The sequence below is a fragment of the Solanum lycopersicum genome, chromosome 4, assembly GCF_036512215.1.
Source record: "Solanum lycopersicum chromosome 4, SLM_r2.1".
Classification (NCBI taxonomy): domain Eukaryota; kingdom Viridiplantae; phylum Streptophyta; class Magnoliopsida; order Solanales; family Solanaceae; genus Solanum; species Solanum lycopersicum.
In genome coordinates, this window is record NC_090803.1 from 23,793,289 (window position 1) to 23,805,311 (window position 12,023).

At 36.4% G+C, this 12,023-nt stretch overlaps 1 long non-coding RNA gene across 4 annotated transcripts; it reads right to left on the reverse strand.

The window, feature by feature from the left end:
- Positions 1–532: 532 nt before the first annotated feature.
- On the reverse strand, positions 533–2,736 carry LOC101257952 (uncharacterized). Of its 4 annotated transcripts, none has more exons than XR_011220631.1 (4): positions 2,596–2,736; positions 2,170–2,247; positions 1,388–1,467; positions 533–1,274 (listed from the first exon to the last, which is right to left on the reverse strand). It is a non-coding gene; the product is annotated as an uncharacterized lncRNA (long non-coding RNA). The 4 variants fall into 4 exon arrangements; XR_011220630.1 differs by having other exon boundaries at positions 533–1,282; positions 2,596–2,721; XR_741003.4 differs by lacking the exon at positions 2,596–2,736 and having other exon boundaries at positions 533–1,282; positions 2,170–2,593.
- Between the last annotated feature and the right edge of the window lie 9,287 nt (positions 2,737–12,023).

Sequence of the window (12,023 nt, forward strand, 5' to 3'; positions counted from 1 at the left end):
GTGACAGCCAAAGTATATAGCACTAAACCATTTTTGGCTTTCAACCAAGAAACTATTGAATTGCAATATTTACGTCGTTAACTTCCAAGACAACAACTAAAAAACCAAATAGAATGCACGAAAAAATAGAGAACATTTGAAATGAAATTCATGCAGATCAAAAGAGCACCTACAGAAGATGTAGGCATGTATTCTTTGATATAGAAGAAAACGTAAATGTGAAGTTCCTATGTTAGAAGTGGGCTGCCAAAATCCTGACGACGTTGTTATCTCAATTTTAATTTGTAGGAGTTGTAATTTGGATAGAACAACTTTCCAGTGTGATCTTTACAATCTTTTAAATGTGAAGTTTCTCATATGTTCACCTCAAGAGAAACATCTCTCAATCGGTGTGAAATTAGACAACTTTAAAGCTATATACAAACTTTCATATAAATATTTCAAAATTGGGTTTCTCCTCATGTCCATGATACCTCAAACTAAAAAACAACTTACACATACACGTCCATTGATAATCTAAATTCAAAGTAAATGAAGCACAGACATCTCGAAACTCAATTTACAAAAGTGTAATTTTTCCAGAACACCTGATCAACTTAAATTGATAATAAGCTTATCTATATGTAATATAATGAAATTGAATTTCTAGAAATTGTAGGAGTTGTGCAACGAAATGTTTTCAAATGTCTTTTGGAAAGACATTTATAAGACAAACATTCGTGCCACCCAACAGTTCAAGACCCCAAATCATGCACCAATCGTTCTAGTGAAACATTGGAATGCTCAAAAGATAAACAGGGAGAAAACTCATCTTGTGAAGAAAATAAGTGGCAATGGTATTGAGATACGCACCTTTGTTTCTGTAAACAACTCCTTTGTGTCGCAATGTTGTACATTAAGTATAGTTAATAATAATAGTATCAAATTATGTTCTCGACCATCTTATAGAAAAACTTCTATTCCCACTTCCGAGGAGACTTTCATAATCGTGATCACGAGGGTTTTAGTGTTCAACAACACGGAATTCATCAGTTTGAAAGATCAGCAAGACGAGGCAGATTGTGTTTCTTTCCAGCCAGGAGAGCTAATGCTCCTTGAGAAATTTCGAGCAATTTCTGATACACAAATATGACCTCTGTTTCCGAATGCATCAGAAGTATCAATACCATAGCAGAATCATGGCGCTTATTTAATGTACAAAAAATGGCTCGAACCATCAATACTTCAAAATGTAGCTCTTGCATTGCCGATACACTAGGAGCCAGAGTTGCAACCTACAAAACTTATTTCAAAAGAAGTCAAAATCAAGATTCAAGACAATGTAACATTGTGAACATCTGATACAAATACAGATTACTGATCATAGAGGAGTTGACTTGGATCTTACCTCACCCCCACGCAGCCCCGAGAGATCACGAGTAGGGACCGAGCTAGAGTATAAGTTACAGATTCAGCTGAACCTAATAACTTTGGTAGAAAAACACTATTATTGTCTAAAAAGTCCACGAATATGTATATATTCAGAATTCGTAATACCAACAACCATTATATAATGGAAATCAGTTATATCATTCTAGGAAAGTAGGATTTGATTATTGGGTTGGTAATGCTCAACATAATGATTATGATGTGCACTTACCAAGAAAATTCATACTCAAATAGAACAATCTGAAAAAAAATGTAAATGAATTGTAACAACGCTTCCCTAGTCGACATATAATTTCACTACAAACGTGATTACGGAACTAATAGCCGAGTGAAATAGTTTTCCTATGTCATAGTTCATAAAAATTTGTTAATGATTAATGAAGCTATGCCAATAATATCTGATGCAAATCAATCCTGATACAATCTCAGAGGCTGATGTTTAATCATAATCTAGCATAGTTTTAGCAACATCTATGATACAATTCAGTGCTGATTTTCGAGCATTATGTTGTCATACCGAAAAAAGGCACAATACAGAAAAGATGATAATTTTACTACCCAACTACTCTAGAGATTTGAAAAGTGAAAAGAATTATCAGCATTACTTATGAAAGGCATTGCAGTTAGAAACACGATGATATATACTACTTAATAAAAAAGACTGTTTTTCAAATTCTCCCATCAATTTATTTGCTTTTCAAATCTTGATATAGTCTTACACAAGGAATTGGCAAAAGCTACCTCATTGTGAAATAAACATATCAAATCTTCAAACACTCATGCTCTTCCTTGTGATTTTGCAAATTGAATGAAAAACTCCTGCAATAAAAAATCAATCAACAAACTAAAATAAGCTAAGAGACAAGAAAGGAGAAAAGAGAACCCATATCCCCATGTCTCGTTCAGCTTAGAAAGACAGTTGAACGAGAAGAAGGCTGACATATATGCGTCTGAGTGACTGAATCTATCTCCATCACAACAATGCATATCCGCTTCCTATACTCCCAAACTCCTCTAAACTATGTCGGAATTCTTCGAATTGTTTCTCTAGTTTCCCAAAAGAAGGCGTAGAAGAAGTTCGGAAACTTGCCATCCCTAATTTTTTAACAACTATAATAAAAAGATCTGTAGAATCGTACACTAACAACACAAAAGAGAGAAACGTACACTAACGTACAATGAGCTTATGAGTATATTGATAGAATTGATTTACTGAATCGAAGAAGAGAAAAATGTACAGTAACATTATGATAAGTAGAAAGAACAAAGAAGAACCGTGAGATTGATTCAAGTACTTTGTTGAAATAGGGTTTTATGGGTGATAATAACACATAGTATTAAATAATAGTATTAAATAATATTAGTATTTACCGTGTACTAATCCTAGTCCTATTAGGATAGTACTCCTTTCTATATCTCCTATATATATCTCCCATGTATTCCCTTATTAGGTTAACACTTCAATACAATTAATATTCCTTCATGGTATCAAGAGCCAGAAAACCTAGATCTTCTTTTCTCTAGATTTTTTTCTCTCTTTAGGGGCACCGATTGTTATTTCTCTTCTCTTGGGCGGCGGCATCCATGACAACCAAGGTGGATCCTCTCGATTCACTTCCTTCTGGCGTTAAACTCCTTCTCAGGCATCTTTATGCCCTGATTCCCAAAAAATTATCAGACATAAATTACCCTACATGGAAAATCACCGTTCTTACAGCCCTTGAGGCCAATTACCTTCTCAAATACGTCGATGGAAGCACACAACCGCCGCCGGCAATCATCACCGCCACGGACAAATCAGAAAAAACTAATCCGGCCCATGCCGCCTGGAAAGCCGTGGATGGCCAGATCCGATCATGTTTGATTGCGGTCATCTCTCCCACGGTTCAGAAACACGTCCGATTCTACACAACTGCTTCAGCCCTGTGGACGGCCCTCGCAATACGCTATGCATCAATTTCCCACTCTCATATTTTTCAATTGCGTGATCGTGTCCACACAATTACCAAAGGCACGAAAACTATGGCGGAGTATTTAGACGAGGTCTCCACCATCATCACAGCCCTCAAAACCGTGAACGAAATCATTCCCGAAAAAGATCTCGTCATGTGCGTCGTTCGGGGGCTCCCATCAGCTTACTCTTCCATTAAACAGGCGGTTCGCATCAGTCCAACGCCCGTTGACCTGGTTACTCTCTCCTCGTGGCTAAAAAGTGAAAAAATCAACGTGGATATGGAGAGCAAACTTCTTCTCCGAGAAGCCGCTGTTATGGAGCCAGCCACCGCCCTCACCGCAAGCCATAACTATCGTGGGGGGCGTGGTGGCGGCCGGCAGGGGAGCCGCGGCGGCTACGGCAGAAACAGCAGAGGCCGCGGGCGCGGTGGTCGGCAGGGCAGCCGTCCGCCGTATGACGGTCAGCAGCACGGCAGCAACAACAGCCTGCACTCCTTCGGCAGCGGCGGGCAGTCATCTTCCAGCTGCGGGCAGGGCACTTACGAGCGGGATCGTCCAACTTGTCAAATCTGTCAGAAAACAGGACACACTGCTGCTCGTTGCTGTTTTCGGTATGAGGAGAGCCAAAATAGTGATAACCGTGCCAATTATGCATCTCAAGCCGGCCCTTCCTCTGAATGGCTGTTGGATACTGGGGCCAACATGCACGTTACTTCTGATCTATCCAAGCTTAACGTTCCAAATTCATATCATGGCTCCAATGGTATTACTGTTGGCAACGGTGAGTCCCTTAACATTTCTCACACTAGCACGGGTACCATTAAAACCCCCACCGCTATCTTTCACCTAGGTAACCTTACCTACGTCCCTTCTATTAAATCCAATCTCCTTTAAGTTCACCAATTCACAAAAGACAATAATTGCTCACTCTTGTTCACCTCTAATGATTTTCAAATCCTAGACAATACTACCAAGAGGGTGATTTTTCAGGGCCCCTGTGAGCATGGTCTGTACGTTCTTCCTGGCACAAGTTCGTCTGCCCACCCAGTTTCAGAAAGCGTTCCTGTGGATCTTTCGGCTGATGGCCACAGTCTTTTGTGGCACAGTCGTCTGGGTCACCCGTCCACTCAAATAATAAATTCTTTAATGTCTCAATTAGGTTTTTCTTCCATTCATGTAAACAATTGTGACTCCTGTTCAATTGCTAAATCTCATAAATTACCTTTTACTTTATCTGAGAAGCGTACAACTGCACCTTTTCAACTTATTCATTCTGACCTATGGGGTCCTACTGCTGTTCCTTCATTTGCTTGTTTTCGCTATTATATTTGTTTTGTGGATGATTTTACAAAATACACTTAGTTGTACCCACTAAAACACAAATCACAGGCATACACCACCTTTGTCACTTTTGAAAAAATGGTCAAAACACAATTCAATTCTCATGTTAAACTTTTTCGAAGTGACAATGGAAAGGAATATATCAATAACATCTTTGGCCAGTTTCTGCAATCCCTGGGAATTATACATCAAACCTCCTGTCCATACACTCCCGAACAGAATGGGGTGGCTGAGCGTAAGCATCACCATCTCATTGAAACGGTGGTTACTCTTCTACATCAATCTCATCTCCCTGTCTCCTTTTGGGTAGAAGATCTAGCCACCGCAAACTACCTCATTAACAGAATGTCCGGTCACACTCTCTCCAACAAATCACCCTATCAACTCCTTTACCAAGAACATCCCAATTATACCAACCTCTGCGTCTTCGGGTGTCTTGCCTACCCTTGGCTACACCCTCATATTACTCACAAATTACAATCTCGATACCGTCCTTGTATTTTTTGGGCTATCATCCTAACTCCAAGGGTTATCGCTGTCTTGACCCACAAACTCATAAAGTCTACATATCTCGTCATGTCAAATTTGTCGAAAATGAGTTTCCCAACGAGTCTATTTCCTCCTCCACAAATACATCATTCATTGGCGTCCTTCCCCTTTTTCCGACATACTCACAGGGTCCCTCACCACCTTCCCCCACACCTCCACCCACTACCCAACCACCCCTCATCACCTCTTCGACCGTCACCCACAATACACCCGCAACCACCACCCACACCCACAACCAACCCGAACCACCCCATACGCACAACATCTCCAGCCCGATCTGTTTTGGGTCCTTCCCGGCCACCCCCGAATCACCACCGCCCGTGCCATCTCCCAATACTAATCCCATGTTAACCCGTGGCAAAGCCGGTATCTTTAAACCCAACACCTTTCTGGATACCATACTACCAAATACACCCCTTCCCGATAGTGAACCAACAACCTACTCTGTTGCCTCAAAAAATGCTTATTGGCGTCATGCTATGGATGACGAGTTTAAGGCTTTGACTGATCAGAAAACTTGGGTTCTTGTACCTAAGCCCCATGGGCGGCACCCAGTGGGCTGTAAATGGGTGTACAAAATTAAACACAATGCGGATGACAGTATTTCCAGGTACAAGGCTCGTTTGGTTGCTAAAGGCTACAATCAGGAGTATGGACTTGATTACTCCGAGACATTCAGTCCTGTTATTCGGCAGGAAACCATTCGTCTGGTACTGTCACTCGCTGTGTGCAACAATTGGCTCATCAATCAGTTGGATATTTCCAATGCTTTTCTTCATGGTATGCTTGATGAAACTATCTATATGACGCAACCACCGGGCTATGTTGATCCCCGCTTCCCTCAACATGTTTGCAAACTCCAGAAGTCTCTGTATGGGCTCAAGCAAGGCCCCCGTGCTTGGTACACATGTTTGAAAAAGTTCCTCCAAGGACTTGGCTTCACGTGTTGCGTACACGACACGAGTCTGTTTACTCGACATTCAGCACACGGTACAGTCATTCTTCTTGCCTATGTAGATGATATCATTATTACAGGCTCTACTGCAGCTATCATTCAGGATGTCACTCGAGCTATGCATACTACCTTCAAAATGAAGGACCTTGGCCCGTTACATTATTTTCTGGGAATGGAGGTTTCTCGGACAGGCAACGACTTGTTTCTTCATCAGTCAAAATATGCTCGAGATCTGTTGCAGAAAGCTGGACTAGAAAAATGCACTAGTCAACCAACACCGATGGCAGTCTCTTCGTCTACGAATGGAGTCGACACCCCCTTTGTCGATATCACCCACTTCTGCAGTCTCATTGGGGCTCTACAATATCTGGCCATTACCCGTCCTGACATCCAATTTGCTGTCAATCGAGTTGCTCAGCACATGCATCAACCAAGTGAACATGATTACCATTGTCTAAAACGCATTCTCAAGTACATTTTTAGCACTCTTGGTCGTGGTTTACTCATTTGACCCGGGGACTTGGAGCTTCGGGGTTTCTCAGATTCATATTGGGCGAATGATAAAAATGACAGAAAATCTACATCGAGGTTTCTCGTTTTTTTGGGGCCGAACCTGATCTCCTGGTGTACAAAAAACAACCCAAGGTCTCTCGGTCCTCGACTGAAGCTGAATATCGCGCCTTTGCTCTTCTTGTTGCTGAGACCATGTGGGTCACATATATTCTTCGCGAACTCCGCGCCACTCACACTGTTCCTTCTCTCTATTGTGACAACAAATCAACCATCTGTGTGGCCAAGAGTTCCGTCCTACACACCAGAATGAAGCAAGTTGATACCAATTGTCTCTTTGTTCGCGATGAAGTTCAGGCCGGCACCATGACTGTGCAGTATGTACCCACTGAAGAACAACCGACTGATATTCTCACCAAGCCTCTCCCGAGCCGACAGCATGATTACCTAAGTTCCAAGCTTCCGTTCGCTTCCGCTCAGCTCATCTTGAGGGGGGATAATAACAGATAGTATTAAATAATAGTATTAAATAATATTAGTATTTACTGTGTACTAATCCTAGTCCTATTAGGATTAGTACTCCTTAATCCTAGTCCTATTAGGATTAGTACTCCTTCCTATATCTCCTATATATATCTCCCCTGTATTCCCTTATTAGGTTAACACTTCAATACAATCAATATTCCTTTAGGTGGAAATGTGAAAGAGAGGGAAATAGGGTTTTGTGTTGAATCAATTGAGAAGATCCTATGTTGAAGTAGGGAAAAAGTGTCGTGTGTTATAAAATACTATAGTGTGGATGTCTAATACACCAAAAAGTTACTCACCCAATATTTCCACTACTTTCTATTATGAAGATGACTATAACCTCTACCTTTATAACCATTATTCTTGTAGTCTTCCACTTTCATAACATTTTCATTATATTCATATTAATGTCCTGTTTATGACTAAATTTTTGTATACTTTTATGTTACACTATAAATAGAAGTATAAGGCTTCCTATAGTATACACTTAAAAGATTTGATGAATATTTTTGAAGAATAAGAAATGCTTTCATCTTTTGTGTCCCTGTTTCTATTGCTTTATCATTTATATTCCTTGTCTTGTTTTGCTTTAGTTTTACAACACGTTATCAGCACAATTGTTCTACTATTGAAGGATTGAAGCAAAGAAAACATAAAGAACTTAAAAATATTTGTGTTTATTTTTCTTTCAAGGTAAATTACTACATTATTTAATTTTATATTTTAATTTTGATTATGTATAATTAATTTTCTTAACATCTCAAAATCATATAAGTCCAACAAGTTGCTTTTACTTTTAGCAAACTTTCTAATTTGATCACTTATATATTTAAAAAAAAATTAGTTTTGTAAGTGAAAAGTTTGTAAAAAAATTGTTCTTTACGATCTTGTTTTATTGAGTAATGTGGCATATACATATTGGTTGACTTATTATTGTTGGTTACTTTGCACCTCTTTATTTTTGTTTATCTAAACATTTACTTGTTGAGTTATTAACATATTATTTGTACTAACAAAGCTTGTTTTGTAGTTATTCTACAATGCTTAGTAAGTTATAATAATTTTCATAACAATGTTGAGAGGGACTACTAAAATGTTTAAATTTATTTAAACTTGGGACTTTTATATGATTTTAACATGTTGTTCTAATTAATTGATTTTGTTCATTTTTCATGTATATTAAGTCAACTTCAGATTATATTTATGATTTTGGATAGTTAAATTATTTTGGTAATGCATTTGGTTTATTAAGGCATTAGTTGAGGCTAAGACGGTGAATTCAGATTTGACCGCACTAAGAGGGTAAGACATCGAGTTAAAGTCTTGGTGCACCATGATAATAAGAAGTTGAGTTCAAGCCCATCGATTTGTGTCCAAAGTTGTTTTTATATGGGTAAGACACTGGGTTTAAGTCCTAATGCACTATAGTGATGATAAGATGATGACTAACATAATGTTTTATACTTTTGACTGAAATTCATGAAATTTACCCAATTAATTTGCTCCATTCTCTTATGTGAATGTGGTAGCAGTGTATTAATTTGTCTGAAAAATAACAAGTGATTGAAAGTATGAACATAAGTATGGTAAAATGTTAATGGTTATCATTACGGTAATTAAAATAAAGAACATTGTGGGTTCTTAAGAAGTTCCTTCAAATGCGAAGATAATTTTGTCCATTAAAATTGTATAAAAGGTTATTGGACACATTGTTTCTTCATATGGTCCTTCATATATGAAAGTAATTGTTAAAGGTAATTTTTATCCATTAAAGAGATATGAGAAGTTAGGCACATTGTTGTAGGTGCAACCAATTTTAAAATTTTTTGTTAAATCCTCCATCAAAATAAAGGAATACAAAGTGGTAGTACATTTGGTACATTTGACCTCTTAAAGTGATTTTGAGGTGAGTCATATAATGCAAAAATATGAAAATGAGTTTCTAATAAAAACTTATGAAACATTTACAAATGCTTATGGTCCATTTTTGAAGAAAATGTGACTTGTGCTTGTATGGATAACAACATGTTCATGTATTGTCACATGAATGTGACATCTCACCACTACGAGTGGTTTGAGAGATTGAAAGAAAATATTTTGACATAAATGGTCATTTTGGTCATATATATACTTTGAGTACTACAAAAGTATTGTGGTATGTTTTATAATGAACAATTGAAGGACAAAATAAAGAAATAAATATTTTTTGTAAATGTTGAGTCAATGACCAAAATAAATATTGTTGTGTGGCAAAACAAATTTGTCATTGGTTATCAAAAAATAAATCTTGAATGTAATAATTTTAAACACGACAATACTAATAATTTTCTCCTTGATAAAGATGGTCACCATAAGGATGGAGTTGTAGTTCCCAAAAGGCTAATTTGTTATTATCCGGAGGAATGAAATTATTCATAATATTGGGGTTGTAGTAAGTCTCAAAAGAAACTTTTTATGTTTCAAAAGAATTGAAAATAAATATTATATTGAGACTATAAATTATGGGAAGATTTAATATCTTCAATTTACTACAATCAAAGTAGGTAATAAATATTTACGTAAAAGATTATCCATCTTTTTCCATTGTTTGTGATATACAAATATGGACATAGTGATGGAATCACATGCAAAAGTAAACTAGAAACTTACTTGAATAAATATGAGTTGGCATAATCGGTTGGCCATTCCGATTCAAATGTGAAGCAAAAGAAATTGAGAATTTACATGGCCATATGTTGAAGAAATAAAAGATTCTTCAATAATCTCTTTGTAGCTTGTTCTCATGATTAAATGATCATTTGTACCAGCTAAGGTTGAGACTATATTCCCTTAAATTATGTGGAACATATAAAAAGGTGAATATGAGCCCCGTTCACCTGCCATGTGGACCATTTACTATTATGATTTAATAAATGCATCTATGGTATAACCACATGTGCATTTGTATCAAATTACAAGTTATTTTTTGTAAGGTTGTGCTAGAATTATTAAATTAAAGCACAGTTCCAAACTACAAAGTCATGTCGATAATGCTGGTTGGTTTAGCAGAAATTGTATGCCTTCAATTATAGCTAGACCATTGATTGTTAGAACAAATCTCTCAAATAAAATTTGATATGAGATGAGTTTATTTAACATGTATGCATCAAGCCAACAAGGTTCTCCCAACACAATTAGTTCAGAAACCAAATAATTTTCATCTAAAAATTTGATGCGCACATATAATTTTATTGCTCGACGCACCAAGATGGATCCCCAAATGAGGTTAAGGGTGAATCTTAGATTTCGTAACATTAGGGGGAGATATGTGTATCAACTGAAAATTATGTGTTCGGTGAATTATCTAGATCTTCGTTAAAAAAAAAAGAATTTGAAGTTCAAGAGATAATTCATTTTCAAAATGTTGCAAGTAATTTGTCACATGTATTTGTTGACCCCATAATTTAATCAAGCTGCAAATTCTCCAATAAATAGTCCTTGAAGGATAGAGTCTATGGTACGCTAGAATAGTGATAGACCAATTGATTCCAAATAAAAAACTCCTTAATAAAAGAGTGGAGAAAATTATCAAAATGTACAATACTAATGAGGCAAGCACTTTGAAAGAGCACTATGACATAACATTTTATAAAACCTTGGCAATGATTCATGTACCTGAAAATGATTAAAAATGAAGAGATATCGATAAGTTATATCGTATTGTAATCAATATCAGAATTGTCGCCGACAGTATATTTAATATGATGTTGCACTCAATGTTATAATTGATTACGAGGATCTTAAAATTCAAATATGTCATATAGTGTGCACAGATAAATGATTGAAATTATTCAAGTATATTCTGTTTCACTTAGAAAAGTGGTGATCTTAAACATATAGTTCATAAATAAAAATATATGTCAGTGAGGGTACAAATGAATCATTGTGTAAAAGTATAGCCGTAAGATATAAAGTAAGGTTCATGCCTTGGGGCATAAAGGATTTACTCAATAGATTTATTCTCTAGTACTGGATGCAAGAAGACTTGTTTCAGTCTGACAATAGATAAAATACTTGAATATGCATAATGATTGATTATTATGTCTAACTAGAGAGTGAAAGTTACATGAAAATCCTTCAAGGATTTAAAAGATCTTAAAGTAATTCCATTGAGTACACAATGATTTTGAGATTGCTTTATCACAAATAAAGAATCTTTTCAACCTCATGAAAATAATTAAAAATGTCATGTATTAATATAATTGGTGCACTTAAATATTGCTGATTATGCAAATGCTAAAAGATTATTTGATATACATAACTAAAGTTATGTGAAAAGATTGGTATAGTATTATTCAAGTTATGACAAGAAACTAATAATTCAAGTGTCTCAACACATAAAAGATGTCTGATTTTCTTTCAGATGAAAAGACGAACTTTAATAAAATTGAAATGATCAATTCCTGAATCAGAAATAATTTGATTACGTAGATGCAAAATATTTATTTGATCTTCATAAATCTCAATCACAAATGGACTAATATTTGCATATAGAGACACAACAATATCTTCAAATTTCAAAGAATCACACTAGTAATCACTTCTTCAAATCATGCAGAAATAATATTAATCTATGAAGTAAGTAGAGAATGTGTTTGGTTGGAATCATGATCTACCATATTCAACCAATATGTGATTTTCCTTTGCCAAAGGATAATTCAGCCACTATATAAATAATATTGATGGGAGGATGCTATCAAATGAGATCGAACAAAACATC